This window comes from Grampus griseus, assembly GCF_964374135.1.
Source record: "Grampus griseus genome assembly, chromosome: 18".
In the NCBI taxonomy this organism is placed as follows: Eukaryota; Metazoa; Chordata; class Mammalia; order Artiodactyla; family Delphinidae; genus Grampus; species Grampus griseus.
In genome coordinates, this window is record NC_139012.1 from 6465158 (window position 1) to 6479928 (window position 14771).

The following is a 14771-nucleotide window of genomic DNA, read 5'->3' on the forward strand; positions in this document are numbered from 1 at the left end:
ACCAGAGACCCAGTTGCTAGACATTTACTGACACACTGCTGGTAATGGGCTAACCTAGAAGCTGCTTTTGGGAGACATGTATTGTCTTAAAGCCATTCTACTCTGTTCACTATAAGGTAGAAAACACTCCTGTTCTGTGAAATCCTCAGGGAAGTTTGCAAGATTCACTATTGCTTTTGGATGAGTTTTCGGGGTGTCCCAAAGTTGTCCACAATTTGAGTCAGCACTGGCTGTTGCAGGATTAGCACATATTGAAGGAAAAGAAATCCTGAGAAGAAGTCCTGATAATTAGCAGAAATAACAGGGAGGCTCTAGATATAAAACTGAGAGTTTGAATTAAGTTTATTTAAGTCTCCAGAGAAGGAGGAAAGCCCTACTCAATCAACACTTTGGCTACACAACTGTGTGTTAATTTATTGTTCACTGTACAATTTAACCTTTATTATTGTGCTTTAACTGGGTTATTAATAGATGAAAATATTTAAATATTTTGTATGGAATTGGACAGGTCACTTAATTTCTCTCATCTTCAGATTCCTTATCTCTAGAAATTATCTAAAAGTATCTTTCCATAGTGTTGTTTCAGTGGGTGCTGCAAGATTAAAAAAGAAGTAAAGAAATTAACATTAGTTATGACTTAGGTAAATATTGCCTGGCTGTGGAAGGTGGTCTGTGAGATGGGGTAAGATATCATTTTAGCATTTATACATAATATTAAGGGGTTTTTACCTGAGTGAAGATGTGAGTAGAAAGGGGGGATTTCTATACTATGCCACAAAATAGTCCATTTTTGAATATTTTAGGATATTAACAAAATTCTCTTGGAACTAAACGGATTACATTTTATTTCATGTGTGGGCTGGAATAAAAGTGTAAGTTCAGAATTGACATTTTATATGAAACACGTTTATTCCTAGTCCATCCGTTAGCAGGTCTTCATTGGAGTTCATTTGCAGTCAGGCTTTGGTAGATACATTTCATTGATATTTAATTTTAATATTTGTTTAAGTATTCCAAGGTCTTATTTATTGTTTTTTGTTGTTGTTGTAACAGTGCCCCTTTTCCCACATTCTTTAAGTTTGAAGTAAAGAAGCTTTATGACAGTTTTCAGAGGGGAAACCAGAACTTGTTTATCACTGGCAACAGCTTATTTTTCAATTTTTTTTTACTATCATAAAATAATCAATACAGTTTTTGAAAATACAAACATGAATGAAAAAAGAAAAAAAAATCACACATCATTCACCAGCAAACACAGCAGCAAATATTTTACCATGTTGCTTCTATTTTCCATACATCCTAGATGGCGTTAGACCAATGAGTGGATGAATGGGTAGAAAAATTGATAGATTAATAGGTATATAAAATATAATTATATAGAAAGATGATAGACTCAGATTGTCCTGATAACTCTGTGTATATGATTTTGTATCCTTGTCAACTCAAAATTAGATACATATTCATGTTATAAAAATCTTATAATTATTAATTTTAATGAATAATAGTCCCATTGAAATTTTGACTATTTGTTCCTCCATTATTGTACATTTAGCTTTAATTTCAAAACTGATCTGACATAATTCTGTTGCAATAAAAAATTGGGGGCATTTAGGATTGTTTTACAAGATAGATTACCAACTGTGAAATTTCTCAGTGAAAAGGCATTTAAAAATTTTAAAGAAATTTAATATAGTACTGCTTTACTCTTAACTATGCATTCATGGGCAAGTTATTTTACTTTTCTAAGCCTGCATATCACCATAAGTATAAGAAGAATCATAGTGTCTGTATTGAAGCTTGATTGAAGTGATATCAATGAATATATCAATATATAAATAATGTCAAAATAATTGCTTACCACTATTATCTTTATTATTGTTATCATATTATTGTGAATCTTGAAACGCATCACCAAAACATTTTAAAAATGAATATATAAGTTTACATTTGTGGCAGTGATGTATGAAAATGCCTTCTCAAACCCTGGCAAGAGACTGCTTTTTAGATCACAACTAGAAAGAACTAGATGTTTCCTTTTCAGAATCCTTGCTATAAATTTTCATTTTGTGGGAGAGTTCTAGATGAGATTTTCATTTTTTTATAGTATTTCTGGAGTTCATAACTATGAAAATTCAGTAAAAACAATCATTCCTTCTTCCTTAGGACATTTAGTATCTGCTGAGCTCTAAATAGTAAAAGTATAGAACCAAATTGATTTAAAAAGTAAGAAAAATTTCTCACATACTTGGTCATCATAGATAAGGCTAACTTCAGTGTTGGTCGATCTTCCAGTTCAGTAGTATCTCCAAGACCCTGTAATTTATTTTCATTGTTGGTGTTGACTGCATCTTCAGGCTGGTAAAAAGATGACCACAGCCATCTAAGGCATCACATCCAGGAACACTCATCGAAGGAGGGGGCAGGGCTGTGACAGATGGAAGATGGCAGCAAGTTCCCATCACCTCTGGGGTCTGGCTTGATCAAGGACCAGGATTTCTCCTTCAACTTAGCTTCTCGCAACCCACTTGTTTCTGTCCTTCAGAGGTGTTTTCTGCAGTGGAATCCCGTTACAGATAGATGAGCACAGTTCTCCCTGGGTGCTGGATCTACCTTCACGTGCCCTCCTGTCCTGTCCTTCCTACCCTTTAGACAATTGGCTAAAGAATTCTCTAGGGGCTTCCCTGGTGGTGCAGTGGTTGACAGCCCGCCTGCGGATGCAGGGGACACGGGTTCATGCCCCGGTTCGGGAAGATCCCACATGCCGCAGAGCGGCTGGGCCCGTGAGCCATGGCCGCTGAGCCTGCGCGTCCGGAGCCTGTGCTCCGCAACGGGAGAGGCCACAACAGTGCGAGGCCCGCGTACCGCAAAAAAAAAAAAAAAAAAAAGAATTCTCTAGACTTGCTTTTTCTGCTTCTTCACTATTTATCCCATGCTCATCCCCTAGAGAATTCACTTACCTCCCAATAATCTCATTAAAAGAGCACTAATGTGCTTACCTCTTTTTCTTTTTAGCTACTCATTCTCTAAACATCTTGTAAATCTTAGATTTTCCTGAAATCTCAACACAGCCCTCCATTCTTTTCTCTCCTTCCTGAAGAGCTCTCATTTGCTCCGATGTTGGTGTTTTAAACTGCTATTTATATAACAGAAACAGCCATATGTCTATGCCCAGTGAGTCCTCTTTCCCTTCCGGAAGGAATCCTATGTAAAACTGCTTGCTATGATATCTCTGCCTACACGTCATCACACTGGCATTTCAAATTCAGCATCCCCAAATCAAACTCATACTTTTCCCCTTAATCCTACGTAACCTTCTGCACTCTCTGTCTCAGGATGCTGATATTGCCCTTAACTAATGTTCTTCCTTTGGCTTGAAATGACCTCTGCTCTCTCAAACACACAAGGCCCTACCTGGTTGTAGGGGGTTCGTGGCTTGAAATGTAGCTCAGGTGTGACTTCCTCCATATTCTGATGTCACGGGCATGGGGTGGGGATGGTTGACATGAATGTTGGCAAAGGACTTTCCAGATTATTTCGTAACCTGTCTGTCATCTTACCAACACATACCTTCCAACAGCCAACTGTCCTGTTGGGAATCACTGATTTGGGCATTTTTTCTTTACCCAATAAGTTGTATTGAATGAATGAATGCATAAGTAAAGAAATAAAGGAATGAGTAAGTGAACTACATGACTTTTAAAATATTTTCTATGAACCTTGATTTATTATTGATAGTGGTCTTATGTAGTTAGGGAATCAAAAAAAGTAAAAGTCTGCTCATTACTACAAATAGCAAGCACAAAGTCATCGTATTTATACACTAAGTAAATGTGTCTGAGTTATTTTAAACGGAATTTCTTTTGTTAGAAAATTATGAAAGTCCCAATTTTCATTAAAAGGGAATGAACAACTCAGAGTAATAAACCTTTGTTCTACTTTTCACAGTTGGGGAAGGAGTTTTAAAAGTTGGAATTAGAGAACTACATACTGGAAAAATATCTTTCAGGTATCCTACAAAAACCATAGCCTGTAGGGTAAACAAGGTCTAAGGATCAATGACTCCATTTTCCTACCCACAAAAATGGAGACCTAAGATGAATTGCCTTAGGTTCTTATTCTGAAACTGCCATTGTGTAACTTGTGTGAGAGCAGATTTTTTTCCACAAGTAAAATATTTGAGTGATTGCCCTAATGGGGAAATAATTGCTTACAGTAATTGAAATAAGTCATTTTTCTTTCGTAAAGTATCTCCACACCTCTAAAATTTCTACAGGATAAAATGAAAGTTAAGCTAAATAAGCACTAAGGTTACTTTCAAGTTATAAAAGTCTGTGAATTTCAAAATATTGATCAAGTACGTATGCACTCTGTCCAAAGCACTAATCTTTTAGTATAATGTGCTGTTTTTGACTTCTAGCATTTTGAGCTAATATGTAAACTTCCTGAGATATTTGCACTATCATTAACAAAGACGTAATGAAACCTACCTCATATAGTATCACACTGTTCTTTCACATTAGCTCAAATTTCTTAAAATCTATTATGCAGCTTTTACCAAGATATAAATTTAAGTTGCTTCACTTTATTAACAAAGATGAATTCTATTTTAAATTATGATTGAAGTATATATATATATATATATATGCAGCCTTTAAAAAATTATGTTAAATGTTCCATGCACTACTATGTTTAGTATATAAAGGTGTTCAGTAAATGTTAACATCAGATGAAAAATGAATGCATATATTTTTTTCTTACCTACATAACCAAGCTTAGCTAGTCAGTGAGTCTGTGAATACTTACTTCATACTAAGCTTATTTAATTGAGCTGTATGAATTTTTTATATACTATTGTATATATGTATAAATTTTGTATATAAATTTTATACAAATTAATAGCAAATTATATTGAAATAATTCTTCATCTCAAAACAGCATCCATTTATACTGTAAAAAATACAAATTTTTATTGCTGTCTTTTTAAATAAAGACTCAAGAATAAATTGGACAAGTTCTTTCTCTGATCAGGATATACAGACAAACTGCTTCCATAAATGGCAGAAGGAGATTAACAGACACCAAGGGTGGGTGACCCAAGCTGTTTCAGGTATCAATGAAACAGTCAACAGAAATGTGGAGCATAAGATTTGGTAAAAATAGAAACCTTTAAATCCATACTTTAGTCATTTCCTCTCCCTGATTTAGGTTTCCTTGGTTGTTTACAGGCACAGCCAACAGGAAAAGTGGGAGAGATAGCATGTGTGTGGCTGAGTTTGATTGTACACAATCAGAGTGATTATGTGGAAATCAACCAGAATTTTCTCCTTAGAATATGCTTGTTCTGTCATAATGAGTGACATTCGAGCTAATTTTATTCATTGCTGTCTCCTTTTACAAAGATCTTCATTTCCCTCAGTGTTATTTCATGTCCTTCATATTTTTCTGCATGTCCTGAAAAAAGGAGGAATAATTCCACATATTTTATTATTATTCTTAAAGTTATTTACTAATGTATTCACAAACAATGCAATATATTAGGATTTTTTAAAAAAATAATAAATCTGAGAAAAACATCAGCTGGGCACCACAAATTGTTTTAAACAGCTGTCTGGTTGGTAAAATGAGGTGAAGTAAGGAGGCATTCTAGAATTCACATGTGAAAGAAACTGTCAGTGAACTATAGTTATCCTAAAGTTATTTTTTAGTGTGGGGGACATTTTAAACTTCTGTTTCAAATGTTGAGACTTGTAGTAGGAAGAATTCTAAGAGGACATCAATGACCGAGACCTTGTTAATTATGCCCTCCTTTTAAGTGTGGGTGGGCTTGTAATTTGCTTCTAGCAAGTAGAATATGGCAAAGGTGATGGAATATGTTGAGTTATATGCAAAGGTAAAGAAATTTTGCAGAAGTGGTTAAAACTCTCCAATCAGTTGACTTTGTGTGGAACAGAAAGGAGATCTTTCTGGGTGAATCTGATTTAATCAGGTGAGACTTTAAAAGAGATCAGAGACGATTAAAGTGTGGGAGACAGGAAGCAGCAGAGGCTCTCTGTTCTGCTGGTCCTGGAGAAGAGGACACCGTGCACTCTAAAGCTGGAAGGAATTAACTGTGCCAAGAGCCAAGTGCAACAGTCATCTGCACAGTCCTGGCCAGCCAGTATCTTGATTTTGGCCTGTGAGGTGATAGCTGAGTAGAGGACCCAGCCAAGGTGTACCTGGACTTGTGACTCATGGAAACATAGATAACAAATGTGTGTTATTTCAAGTGGCTAAGATTGTGACAGTTTGTTTAAAAAATAGAGAATTAATACGTTATTTTTAAAACTTTCTTATTTCTAGAGATGAATTACTTCATTTATTCATTCACACATTCATATGCAAATTACTTTACAAATTGAATATGAAGCAAAAAATCAGTCCCTCCTCAAGGAGCTCTGTGTGTGCATGTGTGTAAGAGAGAGAGGAAAAGAAAGAGGGAGAAAGATGGGAAAGGAGAGGAGAGAAAGAAAATCATAGTACGAAGAAATCCTCATGGTTCAAGGTCAAAATGAATGAGTATAGATGAGTGTATTGGGTGTGTACTTTTTTATTACAAACGATTTGTATTAAAAGTTCTATTTAGCAATTGCCAGTGTCATGCAATGTGCATTTCTAGGAATGAGTATGTGGGAATGGTTGGGAAGGATGAAGATGCCTAAAAGAGAGATTGGGATTATGATAGGTTGTTTTCGCTGAGATCACTACCATGATGTCTTCTGTACCGCATACTTTTTTAGAACCTTGATGTTATGATCCCGTCTAGAGGTAGAGCCTAAATCCCATCATCTTTAATATGCGTGAGTTTGTGACTTGCTTGCAGACAGTGTTGACTCTGAGTTCAGATCATGAAAGGTGATGCAGCTTCTGCCGTGGTCACTGGAATACTTGCTTTGAAGCCGCTAGCCACTGTATAAGCACTCTGAGTACCTAGAGGACATCGCATAGTGAGGAAACCCAAGCTTGCTTAGGTAGAGAGGCCCTGAGACTACATCAAGAGATAGAGCGGCTTCCGCCTGCTTTACCATCACTCCCTTTTGCACTGCCCACCTGTTCCAACCACCATTCAAACACCATCACAAGAAAGACTCTAAGCTGGAACAACCAAGCCAAGATCCTTCCCAGTTCTGAATCTCTAAAAGCCCTGAGATATAATAAAATTATTGATATTGTTTTGAAACATTAAGTTTTGCAAGTGATGAGTTATGTAGCGATAGATAACCCGAAAAGAGCTGCTCCTGCTGGCGATGAAAATTATGAACAGTGATTAACAATATAAGCATGTTACTTGCTCTGCCTACAGTGGGGTCTGTGTCACAACTGCAGGGGTTATTTAAGAGCCATTGCTGCTTGCAGCCAATTGCTTTCTGTGATAACTAACTGGACTATGTTAGCTTTGAGTCAATGCTAGCTGCATTTTGGACCACTGATAAAGATATATTCCTTTCTATCCTTAGCTTGTCTTAAAGCACCATTTTATCCTTTCCTTGATTAACTTGTACATAAACAGAGAAGAGAAAAACATCACAGGGTATATTTGAAGGCATAAAAATCCTTAGATGCAAAGATCAAGTTACTGTAAAGGATGCTGTCATTTCCTCCACATGACACTAACTATATTTTATATCTGAAAATTTCAAGATTTGAACAAAGAAGAACTTCTTACTAGAATATCTTAACTTCTAGGGAAAGGAAATTAAAATCTGCCATTTTTGAGAGCTATAATCTCTTTAGACATTATTTTAATTTTGATTGATTTATAATAAAAATAAGAGAAAGTATAGTTTCACATATCTGTTGTTTATATAACTTTAACTTCCATAATCAAAGATGCTGAGTATACTACAAAATGTCAACATTTTGTGAAACTTTATATTTGGAAGGAATTTAGATTTCATATACTCCTAACTCAGTGAGTGCTTCACATGTTAATGAGAAAATTGAAGTCCAAGACAACGACTGAACAAAAGCCTCACATCTAGTCTGTGGTAAAACCTCAAATTTCCATGGCACGTGTCCTTCTCCATTACGGTTATCTGTGTAATTTGACTTTTTGTGTAGATAGCTACACACTCCCTCTACTTCTTTCACTAATGAGTTTTTGAACTCTTTCTACTAACCTGCTCTTGATTTGTCTGTTGCACGATTTGTGACCAAAATGTGTTATTCCTAAATTCATGTGCTGCCTGGCTGAGTAATCTAATTTGATTAGCTTGAGGATACCCTTTTAAGGCCAAGGTAAAATTATTTTGTATTTCTCTCATGGTTTTTCAGAGGCAAGAAATAGAGACTAAGAAAGAGAAGAAGCCAATTTTGAATCAATTAGGATTCCATTGGACAAAGAAAATCTTTACAATCAAAACCCACCAGCTAAGGAACAAGGAACCTTATGCAGTAGAAAATATCAATTACCTTTTTTTTTAACTGAGGGAAAATTAACATAAAACATTATATTAGTAGTTTCAGGTATACACCGTAATGATTTGATATTTGTATATATTGCAAAATGATCATGACAGTAGTCTAGTCAACATCCATGAGCATACATAGTTACAATTTTTTTTTCTGAGGAGAATTTTTAAGGTGTCTCAGCAATTTTCAAATACACAATAGAGTATTCATAACTATGGTCACCATGCTGTACTAATATATCAATTATCTTGTCACAAAAGGTGTAAATGAAAATAATATAGGGAGGGAGCATGAAACATCTAACTTACAGTAAAGATTTTTTAAGTAATATTTGGAAATCCAAATTTTTAAAATATGTTATGGAATTCTAATAAATGTTATAAATATGAATTATTTTGTCAATATTCCAGTAGATGTGATAACACTATATTTAAATTCAGTGAGTTGCCCATCTTTGCCTAGCATTCTGATGGTGTGTTACATGTCAAGCACAGCCAGGCTGCAGATGGAAATGCAAAGAACACACAACTCTTGCCCTGAAAGAAGAGTTCACAGTTTAGCAGTGGAGGTGTGGAAGCGTCTCTTCCTCAGGCCGCTCTCATCTTCAAGAATAACCACCCCACCTAGTCCTAGCTTTGGTGCACTATTTGTGATTCTTTCCTCAGATACTTCCCACAAATATTTTAGATACTAAGGACTGTCTGGAAATTTAATCTAAGAAACACGGTATTGGAGACACCAATTTTCTCCCTAGATCTATCAGTTTGGTATCAGCTTTGGCTCTTTACTGAACTTCTTTGAGACATGAAGCACTAGAAAAATTATAAGACACTATTTGTGAAAAGCATTTTATAAACTGTTAAGGGCTACCTGGATATCTGCTGTTTTTATGCAGCTGCTCTTTCCTTGGAGCTGGTGAATTTAAATGTTACAAAGAGAATTTTTAACTATTTTTTATTGAATATAACATGGAAAATTATACTTCAAAAAAGATCAAAGTAATTTAGTTTTTCTGTCTTTCACAAAAGCCACATGATATACACTGAATAATCTTTATGCAAAGATTTTGGGATATTAGTCATAAGGCACAAATTTAATGATACATCTTAGCGTTTAAATTTTGATTTTCCCTTCAATGTGGTGGGAGAATGAATTATTTAAGTAAAAATGAACATCGAGATGTTTTCATCAAACAGTACAGAAAATCCAAACTCTTCTAGAGTTCACAGGGACAAAATAACCGTTGGGTAGAGGTTTTGGTGAACACCCAGTCATTTTTATCAGTAATGAATGTAAGCACATATAACATTGTTTCTCAAAAAACAAACAAAAACAAAAAAATTTTCTTACATTTTTTTGATGAAGATAAAGCTTTCTTCTTTTTGTTTTTGTTTTAATAATTTTTGCAACCCAAATCATACTAAAATGGAAAACACTTCACCATACATTTGTGTACCCAAAGTATGTTACTGTGGATTTCTCTTCTAAGACTGGGTGCTCTGGCCTTGTACTTTCCATTTCTGTCCCACTGAGGTTAGCCAAAGTTCACTTGCCTTGTCAGTTAAGTTTTTAAACCAGATGAGTTATATTTTCTATAATTGAGCTAACCACAGTTAATTGCCTAATAGACTATGCCCTCACACTAACTGAAAAAAGAATTAATTGCTTGGAAAAGAATGCATTATGTATATATTTCGGTCATATCTACACAGTCATACTAGAACAAAGTGACAAAGGAATTTCAGTGGTGACCAGAGCCAATGGTGACACCAGAGCCAGTGCTTAAATTAGGTGTGTACTAAAATCTTTTACCTTTTTTGAGCATTTTCAAAGGTTATAAAGTGAACTTCTTGTTAAAGCTGACTAAATTATGTATTATTATTTTTTCCTTTCATTACACAAGAAAATAATTTTAGGTGACCTTTGGCAAAGGTTTAGGTACAATTTAAGAAAATATTATTTGTAAAAGAAGGCTAGATTTTTTTTAATTGCAGGTTTTTGCTATTAATGATTTAGTCTTGTGTTTAAAAAAAATTATTTCCTAGTTAAGGTATAATACCAGGTTTAAGATTTTTCTAAATTCTCTCTGAAGACCTGAAATACACATAAAAATAATTTGGCATTTACTACAGCCATTTTTACTAGACTTTTTTCCCTATACATGAAGGGGTACCAATATTTTATTTTACCAAGCTATGATAATAATGCCAATGAATTTCAAATTTCACTACCTAAATATAAGTGGTATATTAAAGGAAAACACCAAAATCATTCAGTATAGCATCTGTCCCTGCTATACTCTATCAAATTTGCTACAATAAATGGCAAGTTAAAAAATAAAACAAAAGCTTGGGTAATCTATTTAAATGTAATTCATAATCAGGTCAATCTCAAAAAATCTAGTGTTGGCAATACTCTAAAATAAATATGAGTTTTCTAATGCCCTAAAGCCATTTCAACTATTAAATTATTTAGTCAAATATTTATTAGTTTACAACCTTAAATGAAGAATTCAAAACCCAATGCTTTAGAAAAGGCCAGAGAAACTCAAATATATTAAATATATTTGCTATTCAAAAGAACTTCCAAGATATTTGATAAACCCGTAAAGCACAATAAGCATGTTCATGGATAGAATCCTATTCATAATTCTAGTGTGAAAGAGTCTGCTTATAAGACAGAATAATACTAAGAAAAAAACTGTGAAGAAAATAAATCTTGTTTGTTACCTCCAAGTCTCTCCTTTGCCCCATTTTCCTACCTCTATAGCCTCCTCTTCCTTCTTCCCCAACAATCCTAGGTCAACGTAAATTGATGCTGGCTATTTCAGTATTTCTTATATGTATTAAGTGTTCAACAAGAAAAAAACCTTGATATTATTGGTCAAAAGGAGGCTTAAAGTTTACCTGTGGAGTCTAATGACTCATGTTCCTCACTCTGTTTCTTTAGGATCAATAGTTAAGAGTTTTCTGAGTGTTTCTAAAATAATTTTTTCTCTGTGCTAACCATGCCTGTAGATACAGTTTATTTAGGCAAAATGAACTACAACTACAAAGTCCCTGAAAGGAATCAAGAATGACTCCAAGTCTTTTAACAAGAGTAACTAAAAAGATGGACGTGTCTTTGTACCTTTCCATTCTTTATCTTGCCCATAACACTCTAACTGTGCTCCCCTAGGTCCTGGCACTTTGCTCATCCCTCCACCTGGAATGTGGTTGCCCAAAGTATCCTCATCAATTCTCTCTCATGTCCTTCAAGTCTTTATTCAAATGTCACTCTCTCAGTAAAACTTGCTTTGCCACCCTATTTTAAATTGCACCTCCACAAATACACATCCTGTCCACCTTCCCTGGTTTGTTTTTGTGCATAGCACTTACCCCAATCTAACAGACATATTTTGCTCGATTATTTTGAATATTGCCTGTCTTCCCCAGTAGAATGGCAACTCTGTGAGAACAGGGATTTCTGCTTATTTTGTTTACAACTTCAACGAGAGAGCCTAAAAAGGTACTTGGCATACAGTAGATGCTCAAGAAATATTGGTAGATGCATGAATTAATTCAGGGAATCAGGCAAGCTGTTTACATACTCTGGTCTCTGAGAAGATTTGCAAGCCAGAAGAAAGATTCCTTGAGGGAAAATTTTATGAGACAAAATAAAAAACTGTCATGGTGTATCAAGATGAAGAGTTGTTTATCAACTTGGGTTATGATAAAGGCTTAATCATAATCATAATCATAACTAGGGATTGGTTGGCCCAACTTTTACAAGGCCTGTACACTGAGGGGCACTCCTCAAAGGCAAAGATTAGAAGGATGAAAGCAAGACAACAATGGCACCTTACAGGCGTACCTTGTTTTGTTGCACTTTGCTTTATTGCCCGTGGCACATATCGTTTTTCTTACAAATTGAAGATTTGCGACAACCCTGTGTGAAGCAAGTGTATCAGCGCCGTTTTTCCGACAGCATTTGTTAATTTCCTGTCTCTGTGTCACATTTTGGTAATTCTAACAATATCTCAAACGATTTCATTATTATTATATTTGTAGTGGTGATCTGTGATCAGTGATCTTTGATGTTACTATTGCTAAAAGATTATGACCCCTTGAAGGCTCAGATGATGGTTAGCACTTTTTAGCAATAAACTATTTTTAATTAAAGTATATACATTGTGTTTTTTTAGACATATACTATTGTATACTTGACAGATGACCGTATAGTGTAAACATATATTTATGTGCACTGGGAAACCAAAAATTTGTGTGACTCGCTTTGTTGCCATATTTGCTTTATTGCAGTGGTTCTGGAACGGAACCCACGATGTCTCCACCTCTATTTTCCTCCCCCACTATTGAAATTTCTCTCCCATCCTTCATTCTCTTTCCATAACCTTCTGTGCTGCCTACCGCTCACCAGATAACGTACAACCACATGAAAGGGTGTGCAAGATGGTCACTGTCTGGTTCCAACTTCTACCATTTTTCTTCATGCTCCCCCCAAATCTCCAGCGATTCTGAACTGCTAGAGTTCTCTAAACCAAGGATGCTTCCTTCTCCCCACCCCCAACTAGATGCTTTTACGTTTTTATTCTGCCTAGAAAAGGCTTCTGCCTCATTCCCTTGTGCATTCCAGTTCAACATTTAATGAGCAATCGAGTATTTCTTTGGTGAAATCCCCGGGACATTCCCCACTCTCTAAAGAATGAATTACTCTCTCGTTGGTTCCCCACTGATTCTTTTTATTTATTTATTTATTTTTACATCTTTATTGGAGTATAATTGCTTTACAATGGTGTGTTAGTTTCTGCTTTATAACAAAGTGAATCAGTTATATATATACATATGTTCCCATATTTCTTCCCTCTTGCGTCTCCCTCCCTCCCGCCTCCCTGTCTCCAGGCGGTCACAAAGCACCGAGCTGATCTCCCTGTGCTACTATTCAATATTTTATAATTATTACTGGTTCACGTGTCTGATTCTTGATTTTGGCTGTGATATGTCTGAAAGCAAGGAGTATGTTCTTCTTTCTCTGTACAAGCAGAACCTATCAACTAGTAATAACCCATAAAGTTTGATGAATAATTAGTACAAATGAATCAAAGTTCAAAACTGATAGCACTTCTTTTAAAGAGACAGCTAACGGTAGATTTTCTGGAAAACTGAGCCCTTTCTGATGCTTGAAAGCGCATTAAGAAAGTGATCTTTTCTACTTGTGTTTGCTAGGATAAATAAAGGCTAACTGGGGAGATTTCCCAGAGGAAAGATGGTAACCAGTGTTTTGGAGAAGGGAGAAAATGTTAAGTAGAATAAGAAGAAGTGGCAAGCAGGGACAAGAAATGTGATGTGTGATAAAGTAGAGTAAGTGTTTGTGAAATACATAAGATGAACTGTGATGCAGGCTTCACGAGAGTAGAAGATGCAACTGGTGGGGAGAGGCCAGTTGATGAAGTATTTAAAACTCACAGTCACAGCGCTTCTAGTGTGATGCAATGCTAGTGATTACCAACTGAGGCTACATTTGCTCAAGGTGATTGTATAATTACACCAAATTCAAATTCCTTATTCAGTTTTGTCGTCATGCCCTTGCCGACAATGTGGAAAGATAAAGGAGGGGGTTGCGCTGCAGAGCATCTTACAGACTGTGGATGCAGCTAGCATAGCTTTTCACTTGATTCGGGCTCTAAGCGTTAGCCTGATTACTCAATAATGAAGGCATTTATTTAAAAAAAGTTTTTTTTGGTTCCCTCTCATCTGGGTTAGAGTTTACCCTCCAGACAGCTAGTCAGTGGGACGGTGTTATCTGTTGTGTATCTGTTGGCTAATAAGCATCAAGTTCAGAGAAAAAGGAAACACATTTAGGGCTGATTAATGTAAAGATACTCATTGATGAGCAGTATAATGCAAAGTAACTCCAGATTTTCAAATTCAATGTATTGATTCTTCCCAATATCATGTTATTCATATTTGCTGAAGGATTCTTTTCTGAGTTTATACTTTGGAACATGCAGCTCAGTGGAAAGATATGTTTTTATCCAAATAAGCTGGCTCTAACCCCAAATGATATTTGTGCAAATCTGCTCTCACACTGGTATTAATTTATTAGACAATTAGAACATGGCAAATGAAACGAAGGTTGAAACTTGCCTCACATAGTTTTCTTAATTGTCTCTATTCACACCTCCTCCCTCCATATACAAAATTCTGAAAGTCTATGGGGATATCTTAGTACATATTTATGCCGATCACTTTTTTATTTATGGAAGGAGATCGCTTGTTCCCCCAGGTGGTTGTAAAACTGCAATTTCACTTTGACATGATACAAAT